Below are 19,260 nucleotides of genomic sequence, written 5' to 3'. Positions count from 1 at the left end.
TCTTTGTGGGAATTTTTCTCGCATTTTTCCCACGTTTCTTCGTGGGAATTTTTCCCGCATTTCTCCCACGTTTCTTCGTGGGAATGTTTCCCGCATTTTTCCCACGTTTCTTCGTGGGAATTTTTCCCGCATTTTTCCCACGTTTCTTCGTGGGAATTTTTCCCGCATTTTTCCCACATTTCTTCGTGGGAATTTATCCCGCATTTTTCGCACGTTTCTTCGTGTGAATTTTTCCCGCATTTTTCCCACGTTTCTTCGTGGGAATTTTTCGCGCATTTTTTTCACGTTTCTTCGTTGGAATTTTTCACGCATTTTTCCCACGTTTCTTCGTGGGAATTTTTCTTGCATTTTTCCCACGTTTCTTCGTGGGAATTTTTCTTGCATTTTTCCCACGTTTCTTCGTGGGAATTTGGCTCCCATTTTTCCCACGTTTCTTCGTGTGAATTTTTCCCGCATTTTTCCCACGTTTCTTCGTGGGAATTTTTCGCGCATTTTTTTCACGTTTCTTCGTTGGAATTTTTCCCGCATTTTTCCCACGTTTCTTCCTGGGAATTTTTCCCGCATTTTTCCCACGTTTCTTCGTGGGAATTTTTCTTGCATTTTTCCCACGTTTCTTCGAGGGAATTTTTCTCGCTTTTTCCCACGTTTCTTCGTGGGAATTTTTCTCGCATTTTTCCCACGTTTCTTCGTGGGAATTTTTCCCGCATTTCTCCCACGTTTCTTCGTGGGAATGTTTCCCGCATTTTTCCCACATTTCTTCCTGAGAATTTTTCCCGCATTTTTCCCACGTTTCTTCGTGAGAATTTTTCCCGCATTTTTCCCACGTTTCTTTGTGGGAATGTTTCCCGCATTTTTCCCACGTTTCTTCGTGGGAATTTTTCCCGCATTTTTCCCACGTTTGTTTGTGTGAATTTTTACCGCATTTTTCCCACGTTTCTTCGTGGGAATTTTTCTCGCATTTTTCCCACGTTTCTTCGTGGGAATTTTTCCCGCTTTTTTCCCACGTTTCTTCGTGGGAATTTTGCCCGCATTTTTCCCACGTTTCTTCGTGGGAATTTTTCCCGCATTTTTCCCACGTTTCTTCGTGTGAATTTTTCTCGCATTTTTCCCACGTTTCTCCGTGTGAATTTTTCCCGCATTTTTCCCACATTTCTTCATGTGAATTTTTCCCGCATTTTTCCCACGTTTCTTCGTGTGAATTCTTCCCACATTTTTCCCACGTTTCTTCGTATGAATTTGCAGCATTTTTCCCACGTTTCTTCATGTGAATTTTTCCCGCATTTTTCCCACGTTTCTTCGTGGGAATTTTTCCCGCATTTTTCCCACGTTTCTTCGTGGGAATTTTTCCCGCATTTTTCCCACGTTTCTTTGTGGGAATTATTCCCGCATTTTTCCCACGTTTCTTCGTGGGAATTTTTTCCTCATTTTTCCCACGTTTCTTCGTGTGAATTTTTCCCGCATTTTTCCCACGTTTCTTCGTGGGAATTTTTCCCGCATTTTTCCCACGTTTCTTCGTGGGAATTTGGCTCCCATTTTTCCCACGTTTCCTCATGGGAATTCTTCCCGCATTTTTCCCACGTTTCTTCGTGGGAATTTTTCCCGCATTTTTCCCACATTTCTTCGTGGGAATTTATCCCGCATTTTTCCCACGTTTCTTCCTGGGAATTTTTCTCGCATTTTTCCCACATTTCTCCGTGTGAATTTTTCCCGCATTTTTCCCACGTTTCTTCATGTGAATTTTTCCCGCATTTTTCGCACGTTTCTTCGTGTGAATTTTTCTCTCATTTTTCCCACGTTTCTTCGTGGGAATTCTTCCCTCATTTTTCCCACGTTTCTTCGTATGAATTTACAGCATTTTTCCCACGTTTCTTCATGTGAATTTTTCCCGCATTTTTCCCACGTTTCTTCGTGGGAATTTTTCCCGCATTTTTCCCACGTTTCTTCTTGTGAATTTTTCGCGCATTTTTTCCACGTTTCTTCGTGGGAATTTTTCCCGCATTTTTCCCACGTTTCTTCGTGGGAATTTTTCCCGCATTTTTCCCACGTTTCTTCGTGGGAATTTTTCCCGCATTTTTCCCACGTTTCTTCTTGTGAATTTTTCGCGCATTTTTTCACGTTTCTTCGTGGGAATTCTTCCCGCATTTTTCCCACATTTCTTCGTGTGAATTGTTCCTGCATTTTTTCCACGTTTCTTCGTGGGAATTTTTCCTGCATTTTTCCCACGTTTCTTCGTGGGAATTTTTCCCGCATTTTTCCCACGTTTCTTCGTGGGAATTTTTCTCCCATTTTTCCCACCTTTCTTCGTGGGAATTTTTCCTGCATTTTTCCCACGTATCTTCCTGCGAATTTTTGTCCCATTTTTCCCACGTTTCTTCGTGGGAATTTTGCCTGCATTTTTCCCATGTTTCTTCGTGGGAATTTTTCCCGCATTTTTTCCACGTTTCTTTCTGGGAATTTTTCTCGCATTTTTCCCATGTTTCTTCGTGGGAATTTTTCTCGTATTTTTCCCACATTTCTTCGTGGGAATTTTTCCCGCATTTTTCCCACGTTTCTTCGTGGGAATTTTTCCTGCATTTTTCCCACATTTCTTCGTGGGAATTTTTCTTGCATTTTTCCCACGTTTCTTCGTGGGAATTTTTCTCGCATTTTTCCCACGCTTCTTCCTGAAAATTCTTCAGGCATTTTTCCCACGTTTCTTCGTGGGAATTTTTCCAGCATTTTTCCCACGTTTCTTCGTGGGAATTTTTCCCGCATTTTTCCCACGTTTCTTCGTGGGAATTTTTCCCGCATTTTTCCCATGTTTCTTTGTGGGAATTTTTCCCGCATTTTTCCCACGTTTCTTCGTGGGAATTTTTCCCCTATTTTTCCCACGTTTCTTCGTGGGAATTTTTCCCGCATTTTTCCCACGTTTCTTCGTGGGAATTCTTCCCACATTTTTCCCACGTTTCTTCGTATGAATTTACAGCATTTTTCCCACGTTTCTTCGTGGGAATTTTTCCCGCATTTTTCCCACGTTTCTTCGTGTGAATTTTTCTGACATTTTTCACACCTTTCTTCGTGGGAATTTTTCTCGCATTTTTCCCACGTTTCTTCGTGGGAATTCTTCGCGCATTTTTCCCACGTTTCTTTGTGGGAATTTTTCCCGCATTTTTCCCACGTTTCTTTGTGGGAATTTTTCCCGCATTTTTCCCACGTTTCTTCGTGGGAATTTTTCCCCTATTTTTCCCACGTTTCTTCGTGGGAATTTTGACTGCTTTTTTCCCACGTTTCTTCGTGGGAATTTTTCCCCTATTTTTCCCACGTTTCTTCGTGGGAATTTTGACTGCTTTTTTCCCACGTTTCTTCGTGGGAATTTTTCCCGCATTTTTCCCACGTTTCTTCGTGGGAATTCTTCCCACATTTTTCCCACGTTTCTTCGTATGAATTTACAGCATTTTTCCCACGTTTCTTCATGTGAATTTTTCCCGCATATTTCCCACGTTTCTTCGTGGGAATTTTGCCCGTATTTTTCCCACGTTTCGTCGTGGGAATTTTTCTTGCATTTTTCCCACGTTTCTTCGTGGGAATTGTTCCCGCATTTTTCCCACGTTTCTTCGTGGGAATTTTTCCGGCATTTTTCCCACGTTTCCTCATGGGAATTTTTCACGCATTTTTCCCACGTTTCTTCGTGGGAATTTTTCCTGCATTTTTCCCACGTTTCTTCGTGGGAATTTTTCCTGCATTTTTCCCACGTTTCTTCGTGGGAATTTTTCCCGCATTTTTCCCACGTTTCTTTGTGGGAATTTTTCTTGCATTTTTCCCATGTTTGTTCGTGGGAATTTGGCTCCCATTTTTCCTTAAATATCGCTTACTTTCCTAGAAATCCCTGTGTTTCCCCTTAAATATCGCTTATTTTCATAGAAATCCCTGTTTTTCCCCTTAAATATCGCTTATTTTCAAAGAAATCCCTGTTTTTCACCTTAAATATCGCTTATTTTCATAGAAATCCCTGTTTTTAACCTTAAATATCGCTTATTTTCATAGAAATCCCTGTTTTTAACCTTAAATATCGCTTATTTTCATGGAAATCCCTGTTTATCACCTTAAATATCGCTTATTTTCATGGAAATCCCTGTTTTTCCCCTTAAATATCTCTTATTTTCATAGAAATCCCTGTTTTTCCCCTGAAATATCGCTTATTTTCATGGAAATCCCTGTTTTTCACCTTAAATATCGCTTATTTTCATGGAAATCCCTGTTTTTCACCTTAAATATCGCTTATTTTCATAGAAATCCCTGTTTTTCACCTTAAATATCGCTTATTTTCATAGAAATCCCTGTTTTTAACCTTAAATATCGCTTATTTTCATAAAAATCCCTGTTTTTAACCTTAAATATCGCTTATTTTCATAAAAATCCCTGTTTTTCCCCTTAAATATCGCTTATTTTCATAGAAATCCCTGTTTTTAACCTTAAATATCGCTTATTTTCATGGAAATCCCTGTTTTTCCCCTTAAATATCCCTTATTTTCATAGAAATCCCTGTTTTTCCCCTTAAATATCGCTTATTTTCATAGAAATCCCTGTTTTTCCCCTTAAATTTCGCTTATTTTCACAGAAATCCCTGTTTTTCACCTTAAATATCGCTTATTTTCACAGAAATCCCTGTTTTCAACCTTAAATATCGCTTATTTTCACAGAAATCCCTGTTTTTAACCTTAAATATCGCTTATTTTCATAGAAATCCCTGTTTTTAACCTTAAATATCGCTTATTTTCATAGAAATCCCTGTTTTTCACCTTAAATATCGCTTATTTTCATAGAAATCCCTGTTTTTCACCTTAAATATCGCTTATTTTCCTAGAAATCCCTGTTTTCAACCTTAAATATCGCTTATTTTCACAGAAATCCCTGTTTTTAACCTTAAATATCGCTTATTTTCATGTAAATCCCTGTTTTTCCCCTTAAATATCGCTTATTTTCATGGAAATCCCTGTTTTTCCCCTTAAATATCGCTTATTTTCATAGAAATCCCTGTTTTTAACCTTAAATATCGCTTATTTTCATAGAAATCCCTGTTTTTCCCCTTAAATATCGCTTATTTTCATAGAAATCCCTGTTTTTCACCTTAAATATCGCTTATTTTCATGGAAATCCCTGTTTTTCCCCTTAAATATCGCTTATTTTCATAGAAATCCCTGTTTTTCACCTTAAATATCGCTTATTTTCATGGAAATCCCTGTTTTTCCCCTTAAATATCGCTTATTTTCATAGAAATCCCTGTTTTTCACCTTAAATATCGCTTATTTTCATAGAAATCCCTGTTTTTCCCCTGAAATATCGCTTATTTTCATGGAAATCCCTGTTTTTCACCTTAAATATCGCTTATTTTCATGGAAATCCCTGTTTTTCACCTTAAATATCGCTTATTTTCATAGAAATCCCTGTTTTTCACCTTAAATATCGCTTATTTTCATAGAAATCCCTGTTTTTCACCTTAAATATCGCTTATTTTCACAGAAATCCCTGTTTTCAACCTTAAATATCGCTTATTTTCACAGAAATCCCTGTTTTTAACCTTAAATATCGCTTATTTTCATGTAAATCCCTGTTTTTCCCCTTAAATATCGCTTATTTTCATGGAAATCCCTGTTTTTCCCCTTAAATATCGCTTATTTTCATAGAAATCCCTGTTTTTAACCTTAAATATCGCTTATTTTCATAGAAATCCCTGTTTTTCCCCTTAAATATCGCTTATTTTCATAGAAATCCCTGTTTTTCACCTTAAATATCGCTTATTTTCATGGAAATCCCTGTTTTTCCCCTTAAATATCGCTTATTTTCATAGAAATCCCTGTTTTTCCCCTTAAATATCGCTTATTTTCATAGAAATCCCTGTTTTTCACCTTAAATATCGCTTATTTTCATAGAAATCCCTGTTTTTCCCCTTAAATATCGCTTATTTTCATGGAAATCCCTGTTTCTAACCTTAAATATCGCTTATTTTCATGGAAATCCCTGTTTTTCACCTTAAATATCGCTTATTTTCATAGAAATCCCTGTTTTTCACCTTAAATATCGCTTATTTTCATGGAAATCCCTGTTTTTCACCTTAAATATCGCTTATTTTCATAGAAATCCCTGTTTTTAAACTGAAATATCGCTTATTTTCATAGAAATCCCTGTTTTTCACCTTAAATATCGCTTATTTTCATAGAAATCCCTGTTTTTCACCTTAAATATCGCTTATTTTCATAGAAATCCCTGTTTTTCACCTTAAATATCGCTTATTTTCATAGAAATCCCTGTTTTTCACCTTAAATATCGCTTATTTTCATGGAAATCCCTGTTTTTCACCTTAAATATCGCTTATTTTCATGGTAATCCCTGTTTTTCACCTTAAATATCGCTTATTTTCATGGAAATCCCTGTTTTTCACCTTAAATATCGCTTATTTTCATAGAAATCCCTGTTTTTAAACTGAAATATCGCTTATTTTCATAGAAATCCCTGTTTTTCACCTTAAATATCGCTTATTTTCATAGAAATCCCTGTTTTTCACCTTAAATATCGCTTATTTTCATGGAAATCCCTGTTTTTCACCTTAAATATCGCTTATTTTCCTGGAAATCCCTGTTTTTAATCTTAAATATCGCTTCTTTTCATAGAAATCCCTGTTTTTAACCATAAATATCGCTTATTTTCATGGAAATCCCTGTTTTTCCCCTTAAATATCGCTTATTTTCATAGAAATCCCTGTTTTTAACCTGAAATATCGCTTATTTTCATAGAAATCCCTGTTTTTCCCCTTAAATATCACTTATTTTCATAGAAATCCCTGTTTTTCCCCTTAAATATCGCTTATTTTCATAGAAATCCCTGTTTTTCACCTTAAATATCGCTTATTTTCATAGAAATCCCTGTTTTTCACCTTAAATATCGCTTATTTTCATAGAAATCCCTGTTTTTAACCTTAAATATCGCTTATTTTCATGGAAATCCCTGTTTTTAACCTTAAATATCGCTTATTTTCATAGAAATCCCTGTTTATAACCTTAAATATCGCTTATTTTCATAGAAATCCCTGTTTTTCACCTTAAATATCGCTTATTTTCATGGAAATCCCTGTTTTTCCCCTTAAATATCGCTTATTTTCATAGAAATCCCTGTTTTTCACCTTAAATATCGCTTATTTTCTTAGAAATCCCCGTTTTTAACCTTAAATATCGCTTATTTTCTTAGAAATCCCTGTTTTTCACCTTAAATATCGCTTATTTTCATAGAAATCCCTGTTTTTAACCTTAAATATCGCTTATTTTCATAGAAATCCCTGTTTTTAACCCTAAAATATCGCTTATTTTCATAGAAATCCCTGTTTTTCCCCTTAAATATCACTTATTTTCATAGAAATCCCTGTTTTTCCCCTTAAATATCGCTTATTTTCATAGAAATCCCTGTTTTTCCCCTTAAATATCGCTTTTTTTCCCAGAAATCCCTGTTTTTCCCCTTAAATATCGCTTATTTTCATGGAAATCCCTGTTTTTAACCTTAAATATCGCTTATTTTCATGGAAATCCCTGTTTTTAACCTTAAATATCGCTTATTTTCATGGAAATCCCTGTTTTTCACCTTAAATATCGCTTATTTTCATAGAAATCCCTGTTTTTCACCTTAAATATCGCTTATTTTCATAGAAATCCCTGTTTTTCACCTTAAATATCGCTTATTTTCATAGAAATCCCTGTTTTTAACCTTAAATATCGCTTATTTTCATAGAAATCCCTGTTTTTAACCTTAAATATCGCTTATTTTCATAGAAATCCCTGTTTTTCCCCTTAAATATCGCTTATTTTCATGGAAATCCCTGTTTTTTCACCTTAAATATCGCTTATTTTCATAGAAATCCCTGTTTTTCCCCTTAAATATCGCTTATTTTCATATAATTCCCTGTTTTTAACCTTAAATATCGCTTATTTTCATAGAAATCCCTGTTTTTAACCTTAAATATCGCTTATTTTCATAGAAATCCCTGTTTTTAACCTTAAATATCGCTTATTTTCATAGAAATCCCTGTTTTTCCCCTTAAATATCGCTTATTTTCATATAATTCCCTGTTTTTAACCTTAAATATCGCTTATTTTCATAGAAATCCCTGTTTTTCACCTTAAATATCGCTTATTTTCATAGAAATCCCTGTTTTTAACCTTAAATATCGCTTATTTTCCTAGAAATCCCTGTTTTTCCCCTTAAATATCGCTTATTTTCATATAATTCCCTGTTTTTAACCTTAAATATCGCTTATTTTCATATAATTCCCTGTTTTTAACCTTAAATATCGCTTATTTTCATAGAAATCCCTGTTTTTAACCTTAAATATCGCTTATTTTCATAGAAATCCCTGTTTTTCCCCTTAAATATCGCTTATTTTCATATAATTCCCTGTTTTTAACCTTAAATATCGCTTATTTTCATAGAAATCCCTGTTTTTCACCTTAAATATCGCTTATTTTCATAGAAATCCCTGTTTTTAACCTTAAATATCGCTTATTTTCCTAGAAATCCCTGTTTTTAACCTTAAATATCGCTGATTTTCATAGAAATCCCTGTTTTTAACCTTAAATATCGCTTATTTTCATGGAAATCCCTGTTTTTAACCTTAAATATCGCTTATTTTCATAGAAATCCCTGTTTTTCCCCTAAAATATCGCTTATTTTCATAGAAATCCCTGTTTTTAACCTAAAATATCGCTTATTTTCATAGAAATCCCTGTTTTTCACCTTAAATATCGCTTATTTTCCTAGAAATCCCTGTTTTTCACCTTAAATATCGCTTATTTTCATGGAAATCCCTGTTTTTCACCTTAAATATCGCTTATTTTCATGGAAATCCCTGTTTTTCACCTTAAATATCGCTTATTTTCATAGAAATCCCTGTTTTTCACCTTAAATATCGCTTATTTTCATGGAAATCCCTGTTTTTCACCTTAAATATCGCTTATTTTCATAGAAATCCCTGTTTTTAGCCTGAAATATCGCTTATTTTCAAAGAAATCCCTGTTTTTCCCCTTAAATATCGCTTATTTTCATGGAAATCCCTGTTTTTCACCTTAAATATCACTTATTTTCATAGAAATCCCTGTTTTTCACCTTAAATATCGCTTATTTTCATAGAAATCCCTGTTTTTCCCCTTAAATATCGCTGATTTTCATGGAAATCCCTGTTTTTCACCTTAAATATCGCTGATTTTCATGGAAATCCCTGTTTTTCACCTTAAATATCGCTTATTTTCATGGAAATCCCTGTTTTTCACCTTAAATATCGCTGATTTTCATTGAAATCCCTGTTTTTCACCTTAAATATCGCTTATTTTCATAGAAATCCCTGTTTTTCCCCTTAAATATCGCTTATTTTCATAGAAATCCCTGTTTTTCACCTTAAATATCGCTTATTTTCTTAGAAATCCCTGTTTTTCACCTTAAATATCGCTTATTTTCATAGAAATCCCTGTTTTTCACCTTAAATATCGCTTATTTTCATAGAAATCCCTGTTTTTCCCCTTAAATATCGCTTATTTTCATAGAAATCCCTGTTTTTCACCTTAAATATCGCTCATTTTCATAGAAATCCCTGTTTTTCCCCTTAAATATCGCTTATTTTCATAGAAATCCCTGTTTTTCCCCTTAAATATCGCTTATTTTCATGGAAATCCCTGTTTTTCCCCTTAAATATCGCTGATTTTCATAGAAATCCCTGTTTTTAACCTTAAATATCGCTTATTTTCATGGAAATCCCTGTTTTTAACCTAAAATATCGCTTATTTTCATAGAAATCCCTGTTTTTCCCCTTAAATATCGCTTATTTTCATGGAAATCCCTGTTTTTAACCTTAAATATCGCTTATTTTCATAGAAATCCCTGTTTTTCCCCTTAAATATCGCTTATTTTCATAGAAATCCCTGTTTTGAACCTTAAATATCGCTTATTTTCATAGAAATCCCTGTTTTTCCCCTTAAATATCGCTTATTTGCATAGAAATCCCTGTTTTTCCCCTTAAATATCGCTTATTTGCATAGAAATCCCTGTTTTTCCCCTTAAATATCGCTTATTTTCATAGAAATCCCTGTTTTTCACCTTAAATATCGCTTATTTTCATAGAAATCCCTGTTTTTAACCTTAAATATCGCTTATTTTCATAGAAATCCCTGTTTTTCACCTTAAATATCGCTTATTTTCACAGAAATCCCTGTTTTTCACCTTAAATATCGCTTATTTTCATAGAAATCCCTGTTTTTCACCTTAAATATCGCTTATTTTCTTAGAAATCCCTGTTTTTCACCTTAAATATCGCTTATTTTCATAGAAATCCCTGTTTTTCACCTTAAATATCGCTTATTTTCATAGAAATCCCTGTTTTTCACCTTAAATATCGCTTATTTTCATAGAAATCCGTTTTTTCCCCTTAAATATCGCTTATTTTCATAGAAATCCCTGTTTTTCCCCTTAAATATCGCTTATTTTCATAGAAATCCCTGTTTTTCCCCTTAAATATCGCTTATTTTCATAGAAATCCCTGTTTTTAACCTTAAATATCGCTTATTTTCATGGAAATCCCTGTTTTTCCCCTTAAATATCGCTTATTTTCATAGAAATCCCTGTTTTTCCCCTTAAATATCGCTTATTTTCATGGAAATCCCTGTTTTTCCCCTTAAATATCGCTTATTTTCATAGAAATCCCTGTTTTTCACCTTAAATATCGCTTATTTTCATGGAAATCCCTGTTTTTCCCCTTAAATATCGCTTATTTTCCTAGAAATCCCTGTTTTTCCCCTTAAATATCACTTATTTTCCTAGAAATCCCTGTTTTTCACCTGAAATATCGCTTATTTTCATAGAAATCCCTGTTTTTCCCCTTAAATATCGCTTATTTTCATAGAAATCCCTGTTTTTCACCTTAAATATCCCTTATTTTCATAGAAATCCCTGTTTTTCCCCTTAAATATCGCTTATTTTCATAGAAATCCCTGTTTTTCACCTTAAATATCCCTTATTTTCATAGAAATCCCTGTTTTTGCCCTTAAATATCGCTTATTTTCATAGAAATCCCTGTTTTTCACCTTAAATATCGCTTATTTTCATAGAAATCCCTGTTTTTCACCTTAAATATCGCTTATTTTCATGGAAATCCCTGTTTTTCACCTTAAATATCGCTTATTTTCATAGAAATCCCTGTTTTTCACCTTAAATATCGCTTATTTTCATGGAAATCCCTGTTTTTCACCTTACATATCGCTTATTTTCATAGAAATCCGTTTTTCCCCTTAAATATCGCTTATTTTCATAGAAATCCCTGTTTTTCCCCTTAAATATCGCTTATTTTCATAGAAATCCCTGTTTTTCCCCTTAAATATCGCTTATTTTCATAGAAATCCCTGTTTTTCCCCTTAAATATCGCTTATTTTCATAGAAATCCCTGTTTTTCACCTTAAATATCGCTTATTTTCATAGAAATCCGTTTTTCCCCTTAAATATCGCTTATTTTCATAGAAATCCCTGTTTTTCCCCTTAAATATCGCTTATTTTCTTAGAAATCCCTGTTTTTAACCTTAAATATCGCTTATTTTCATAGAAATCCCTGTTTTTCACCTTAAATATCGCTTATTTTCCTAGAAATCCCTGTTTTTCACCTGAAATATCGCTTATTTTCATAGAAATCCCTGTTTTTCCCCTTAAATATCGCTTATTTTCATAGAAATCCCTGTTTTTCACCTTAAATATCCCTTATTTTCATAGAAATCCCTGTTTTTGCCCTTAAATATCGCTTATTTTCATGGAAATCCCTGTTTTTAACCTTAAATATCTCTTATTTTCCTAGAAATCCCTGTTTTTCACCTTAAATATCGCTTATTTTCATAGAAATCCCTGTTTTTAACCTTAAATATCGCTTATTTTCATAGAAATCCCTGTTTTTAACCTTAAATATCGCTTATTTTCATAGAAATCCCTGTTTTTCACCTTAAATATCGCTTATTTTCCTAGAAATCCCTGTTTTTCACCTGAAATATCGCTTATTTTCATAGAAATCCCTGTTTTTCCCCTTAAATATCGCTTATTTTCATAGAAATCCCTGTTTTTCACCTTAAATATCCCTTATTTTCATAGAAATCCCTGTTTTTGCCCTTAAATATCGCTTATTTTCATGGAAATCCCTGTTTTTAACCTTAAATATCTCTTATTTTCCTAGAAATCCCTGTTTTTCACCTTAAATATCGCTTATTTTCATAGAAATCCCTGTTTTTAACCTTAAATATCGCTTATTTTCATAGAAATCCCTGTTTTTCCCCTTAAATATCGCTTATTTTCATAGAAATCCCTGTTTTTCCCCTTAAATATCGCTTATTTTCATGGAAATCCCTGTTTTTAACCTTAAATATCGCTTATTTTCATGGAAATCCCTGTTTTTGACCTTAAATATCGCTTATTTTCATGGAAATCCCTGTTTTTCCCCTTAAATATCGCTTATTTTCATAGAAATCCCTGTTTTTCCCCTTAAATATCGCTGATTTTCATGGAAATCCCTGTTTTTCACCTTAAATATCGCTTATTTTCATGGAAATCCCTGTTTTTCACCTTAAATATCGCTGATTTTCATAGAAATCCCTGTTTTTAACCTTAAATATCGCTTATTTTCATAGAAATCCCTGTTTTTCACCTTAAATATCGCTTATTTTCATAGAAATCCCTGTTTTTCACCTTAAATATCGCTTATTTTCATAGAAATCCCTGTTTTTCCCCTTAAATATCGCTTATTTTCATAGAAATCCCTGTTTTTCCCCTTAAATATCACTTATTTTCATAGAAATCCCTGTTTTTAACCTTAAATATCGCTTATTTTCATAGAAATCCCTGTTTTTCCCCTTAAATATCACTTATTTTCATAGAAATCCCTGTTTTTCCCCTTAAATATCGCTTATTTTCATAGAAATCCCTGTTTTTCACCTTAAATATCGCTTATTTTCATAGAAATCCCTGTTTTTCACCTTAAATATCGCTTATTTTCATGGAAATCCCTGTTTTTTCACCTTAAATATCGCTTATTTTCATGGAAATCCCTGTTTTTCACCTTAAATATCGCTGATTTTCATAGAAATCCCTGTTTTTAACCTTAAATATCGCTTATTTTCATAGAAATCCCTGTTTTTCACCTTAAATATCGCTTATTTTCATAGAAATCCCTGTTTTTCACCTTAAATATCGCTTATTTTCATAGAAATCCCTGTTTTTCCCCTTAAATATCGCTTATTTTCATAGAAATCCCTGTTTTTCCCCTTAAATATCACTTATTTTCATAGAAATCCCTGTTTTTAACCTTAAATATCGCTTATTTTCATAGAAATCCCTGTTTTTCCCCTTAAATATCACTTATTTTCATAGAAATCCCTGTTTTTCCCCTTAAATATCGCTTATTTTCATAGAAATCCCTGTTTTTCACCTTAAATATCGCTTATTTTCATAGAAATCCCTGTTTTTCACCTTAAATATCGCTTATTTTCATGGAAATCCCTGTTTTTCCCCTTAAATATCGCTTATTTTCATAGAAATCCCTGTTTTTCCCCTTAAATATCGCTTATTTTCATGGAAATCCCTGTTTTTCCCCTTAAATATCGCTGATTTTCATGGAAATCCCTGTTTTTCACCTTAAATATCGCTTATTTTCATGGAAATCCCTGTTTATAACCTTAAATATCGCTTATTTTCATAGAAATCCCTGTTTTTCACCTTAAATATCGCTGATTTTCATAGAAATCCCTGTTTTTCACCTTAAATATCGCTTATTTTCATAGAAATCCCTGTTTTTCCCCTTAAATATCGCTTATTTTCATAGAAATCCCTGTTTTTCACCTTAAATATCGCTTATTTTCATAGAAATCCCTGTTTTTCCCCTTAAATATCGCTTATTTTCATAGAAATCCCTGTTTTTCCCCTGAAATATCGCTTATTTTCATAGAAATCCCTGTTTTTCACCTTAAATATCGCTTATTTTCACAGAAATCCCTGTTTTTCACCTTAAATATCGCTTATTTTCATAGAAATCCCTGTTTTTCACCTTAAATATCGCTTATTTTCATGGAAATCCCTGTTTTTCCCCTTAAATATCGCTGATTTTCATAGAAATCCCTGTTTTTCCCCTTAAATATCGCTTATTTTCATAGAAATCCCTGTTTTTCACCTTAAATATCGCTTATTTTCACAGAAATCCCTGTTTTTCACCTTAAATATCGCTTATTTTCATAGAAATCCCTGTTTTTCCCCTTAAATATCGCTTATTTTCATGGAAATCCCTGTTTTTCCCCTTAAATATCGCTGATTTTCATGGAAATCCCTGTTTTTCACCTTAAATATCGCTTATTTTCATGGAAATCCCTGTTTATAACCTTAAATATCGCTTATTTTCATGGAAATCCCTGTTTTTCCCCTTAAATATCACTTATTTTCCTAGAAATCCCTGTTTTTCACCTTAAATATCGCTTATTTTCACAGAAATCCCTGTTTTTCACCTTAAATATCGCTTATTTTCATAGAAATCCCTGTTTTTCCCCTGAAATATCGCTTATTTTCATAGAAATCCCTGTTTTTCACCTTAAATATCGCTTATTTTCACAGAAATCCCTGTTTTTCACCTTAAATATCGCTTATTTTCATAGAAATCCCTGTTTTTCCCCTTAAATATCGCTTATTTTCATGGAAATCCCTGTTTTTCCCCTTAAATATCGCTGATTTTCATGGAAATCCCTGTTTTTCCACCTTAAATATCGCTTATTTTCATGGAAATCCCTGTTTATAACCTTAAATATCGCTTATTTTCATGGAAATCCCTGTTTTTCCCCTTAAATATCACTTATTTTCCTAGAAATCCCTGTTTTTCACCTTAAATATCGCTTATTTTCATGGAAATCCCTGTTTTTTCACCTTAAATATCGCTTATTTTCATAGAAATCCCTGTTTTTCACCTTAAATATCGCTCATTTTCATAGAAATCCCTGTTTTTCCCCTTAAATATCGCTTATTTTCACGGAAATCCCTGTTTTTAACCGCAAATATCGCTTATTTTCATAGAAATCCCTGTTTTTTCCCCTTAAATATCGCTTATTTTCATAGAAATCCCTGTTTTTCACCTTAAATATCGCTTATTTTCATAGAAATCCCTGTTTTTCACCTTAAATATCGCTTATTTTCATAGAAATCCCTGTTTTTAACCTTAAATATCGCTTATTTTCCTAGAAATCCCTGTTTTTCCCCTTAAATATCGCTTATTTTCATAGAAATCCCTGTTTTTAACCTGAAATATCGCTTATTTTCAAAGAAATCCCTGTTTTTCCCCTTAAATATCGCTTATTTTCATGGAAATCCCTGTTTTTCCCCTTAAATATCGCTTATTTTCATGGAAATCCCTGTTTTTCCCCTTAAATATCGCTTATTTTCATGGAAATCCCTGTTTTTCACCTTAAATATTGCTTATTTTCATGGAAATCCCTGTTTTTCACCTTAAATATCGCTTATTTTCATAGAAATCCTGTTTTTCCCCTTAAATATCGCTTATTTTCATGGAAATCCCTGTTTTTCCCCTTAAATATCGCTTATTTTCATGGAAATCCCTGTTTTTAACCTTAAATATCGCTTATTTTCATGGAAATCCCTGTTTTTCACCTTAAATATCGCTTATTTTCATGGAAATCCCTGTTTTTCACCTTAAATATCGCTTATTTTCATAGAAATCCCTGTTTTTCACCTTAAATATCGCTTATTTTCATAGAAATCCCTGTTTTTCCCCTTAAATATCGCTTATTTTCATGGAAATCCCTGTTTTTCCCCTTAAATATCGCTTATTTTCATGGAAATCCCTGTTTTTCACCTTAAATATTGCTTATTTTCATGGAAATCCCTGTTTTTCACCTTAAATATCGCTTATTTTCCTAGAAATCCCTGTTTTTAACCTTAAATATCGCTTATTTCATAGAAATCCCTGTTTTTATCCTTAAATATCGCTTATTTTCATGGAAATCCCTGTTTTTAACCTTAAATATCGCTTATTTTCATAGAAATCCCTGTTTTTTCCCCTTAAATATCGCTTATTTTCATAGAAATCCCTGTTTTTCCCCTTAAATATCGCTTATTTTCCTAGAAATCCCTGTTTTTTCACCTTAAATATCCCTTATTTTCATAGAAATCCCTGTTTTTCCCCTTAAATATCGCTTATTTTCATGGAAATTCCCTGTTTTTCACCTTAAATATCGCTTATTTTCATAGAAATCCCTGTTTTTCCCCTTAAATATCGCTTATTTTCATGGAAATCCCTGTTTTTCCCCTTAAATATCGCTTATTTTCATGGAAATCCCTGTTTTTCCCCTTAAATATCACTTATTTTCATAGAAATCCCTGTTTTTCACCTTAAATATCGCTTATTTTCATGGAAATCCCTGTTTTTCCCCTTAAATATCGCTTATTTTCATGGAAATCCCTGTTTTTCACCTTAAATATCGCTTATTTTCATAGAAATCCCTGTTTTTTCACCTTAAATATCGCTTATTTTCATAGAAATCCCTGTTTTCACCTTAAATATCGCTGATTTTCATAGAAATCCCTGTTTTTCCCCTTAAATATCGCTTATTTTCATGGAAATCCCTGTTTTTCACCTTAAATATCGCTTATTTTCATAGAAATCCCTGTTTTTCCCCTAAAATATCGCTTATTTTCATAGAAATCCCTGTTTTTCACCTTAAATATCGCTTATTTTCATAGAAATCCCTGTTTTTAACCTTAAATATCGCTTATTTTCATGGAAATCCCTGTTTTTCCCCTTAAATATCGCTTATTTTCATGGAAATCCCTGTTTTTAACCTTAAATATCGCTTATTTTCATGGAAATCCCTGTTTTTAACCTTAAATATCGCTTATTTTCATGGAAATCCCTGTTTTTCTCCCTTAAATATCGCTTATTTTCATAGAAATCCCTGTTTTAACCTTAAATATCGCTTATTTTCATAGAAATCCCTGTTTTTAACCTTAAATATTGCTTATTTTCATAGAAATCCCCTGTTTTTTCACCTTAAATATCGCTTATTTTCATGGAAATCCCTGTTTTTAACCTTAAATATCGCTTATTTTCATGGAAATCCCTGTTTTTAACCTTAAATATCGCTTATTTTCATAGAAATCCCTGTTTTTTCCCCTAAAATATCGCTTATTTTCATAGAAATCCCTGTTTTTCCCCTTAAATATCGCTTATTTTCATAGAAATCCCTGTTTTTAACCTTAAATATCGCTTATTTTCATAGAAATCCCTGTTTTTCACCTTAAATATCGCTTATTTTCATGGAAATCCCTGTTTTTCCCCTTAAATATCGCTTATTTCCATAGAAATCCCTGTTTTTTCCCCTTAAATATCGCTTATTTTCATGGAAATCCCTGTTTTTCCCCTTAAATATCGCTTATTTTCATGGAAATCCCTGTTTTTTCCCCTTAAATATCGCTTATTTTCATGGAAATCCCTGTTTTTCCCCTTAAATATCGCTTATTTTCATAGAAATCCCTGTATTTTCCCTTAAATATCGCTTATTTTCATAGAAATCCCTGTTTTTCCCCTTAAATATCGCTTATTTTCATGGAAATCCCTGTTTTTCACCTTAAATATCGCTTATTTTCATAGAAATCCCTGTTTTTAACCTTAAATATCGCTTATTTTCATGGAAATCCCTGTTTTTCCCCTTAAATATCGCTTATTTTCATGGAAATCCCTGTTTTTTTCCCCCTTAAATATCGCTTATTTTCATAGAAATCCCTGTATTTTCCCTTAAATATCGCTTATTTTCATAGAAATCCCTGTTTTTTCCCCTTAAATATCACTTATTTTCATAGAAATCCCTGTTTTTTCCCCTTAAATATCGCTTATTTTCATGGAAATCCCTGTTTTTCCCCTTAAATATCGCTTATTTCCATAGAAATCCCTGTTTTTCCCCTAAAATATCGCTTATTTTCATAGAAAATCCCTGTTTTTTCCCCTAAAATATCGCTTATTTCCATAGAAATCCCTGTTTTTTCCCCCTAAAATATCGCTTATTTTCATAGAAATCCCTGTTTTTTCCCCTTAAATATCACTTATTTTCATAGAAATCCCTGTTTTTCCCCTTAAATATCGCTTATTTTCATAGAAATCCCTGTTTTTCCCCTTAAATATCGCTTATTTTCAGGGAAATCCCTGTTTTTCACCTGAAATATCGCTTAATTTCATAGAAATCCCTGTTTTTCCCCTAAAATATCGCTTATTTTCATGGAAATCCCTGTTTTTTCCCCTTAAATATCGCTTATTTCATAGAAATCCCTGTTTTTAACCTTAAATATCGCTTATTTTCATAGAAATCCCCTGTTTTTAACCTTAAATATCGCTTATTTTCATTCCCCTCACTGCCCCCTATAACGACCCCATTGCCCTCCTTCCCCCTCACTGCCCCCCTATATCAACCCCATCCCCCCTCATTGCCCCCTATAACGACCCCATTGCCCCCCAGCCCCTCTCATTGCCCCCATTCCCCTCACTGCCCCCCTATAACGACCCCATTGCCCCCCCATTGCCCCCCACCCCCCCATACCCAACCCATTCCCCCCTCACCACCCCCTATAACCACCCTAATGTCTCCCCAGCCCCCTCATTGCCACCCTATAACGACCCCATTGCCCCCCAGCCCCCCTCATTGCCCCCCATTGCCCCCCTCATTGCCCCCTATAACGACCCCATTGCCCCCCAGCCCCCCTCATTGCCCCCCATTGCTTTTCTCCCAGAAATCCCCATTTTTTTGCCCCCAAACGAGGGGTTTTTTACCCCAGAAGTTGGATCTTCTGGGTTGATCCACCCCCATCACCCCCATATTGGAGCCCTGGAGCCCAGAAATCACACACAGCACTTATGGGGCAGCAGCAGCTTTATTTTGGGGTTTGGTTGAGTGGGGTTCGGCTCCTGCCCCATAGATTTGGGGTTGGTCAGGTCCTGCCCATAGATGTGGGGCTGTATAGCTCACCCCTGTTGGGGGGTGGGGGGTCAAGGTCCTGCCCCATGGATTTGGGATTTTGGGGGGGATAAGGTCCTGCCCCATAGATTTGGGGTTTTGGGGTGGGGGGGGGCAGCTCCTGCCCCATAGATTTGGGGTTTTGGGGTGGGGGGGGGGGGGGGGGCAGCTCCTGCCCCATAGATTTGGGGTTTTGGGGTGGGGGGGGGGGGGGGGGGGGGCA

The 19,260-nt window shown here is 34.2% G+C and overlaps 1 long non-coding RNA gene across 22 annotated transcripts; it reads right to left on the bottom strand.

Moving 5' to 3' along the window:
* Positions 1 to 3,899: 3,899 nt before the first annotated feature.
* Positions 3,900 to 17,364, bottom strand: LOC125687704 (uncharacterized). 22 transcript variants are annotated; one of them, XR_007374335.1, is made up of 6 exons: positions 11,869 to 12,023; positions 7,691 to 8,101; positions 7,239 to 7,362; positions 7,157 to 7,197; positions 4,656 to 4,778; positions 3,900 to 4,040 (listed from the first exon to the last, which is right to left on the bottom strand). It is a non-coding gene; the product is annotated as an uncharacterized LOC125687704 (long non-coding RNA). The 22 variants fall into 22 exon arrangements; XR_007374336.1 differs by lacking the exon at positions 4,656 to 4,778 and having other exon boundaries at positions 6,952 to 7,197; XR_007374338.1 differs by lacking the exons at positions 4,656 to 4,778; positions 7,157 to 7,197 and adding an exon at positions 4,287 to 4,368.
* Positions 17,365 to 19,260: the final 1,896 nt, after the last annotated feature.

Source organism: Lagopus muta, unplaced genomic scaffold, assembly GCF_023343835.1.
Source record: "Lagopus muta isolate bLagMut1 unplaced genomic scaffold, bLagMut1 primary scaffold_164, whole genome shotgun sequence".
Lineage (NCBI taxonomy): Eukaryota > Metazoa > Chordata > Aves > Galliformes > Phasianidae > Lagopus > Lagopus muta.
This window is presented reverse-complemented; position numbering and strand designations above follow the sequence as displayed.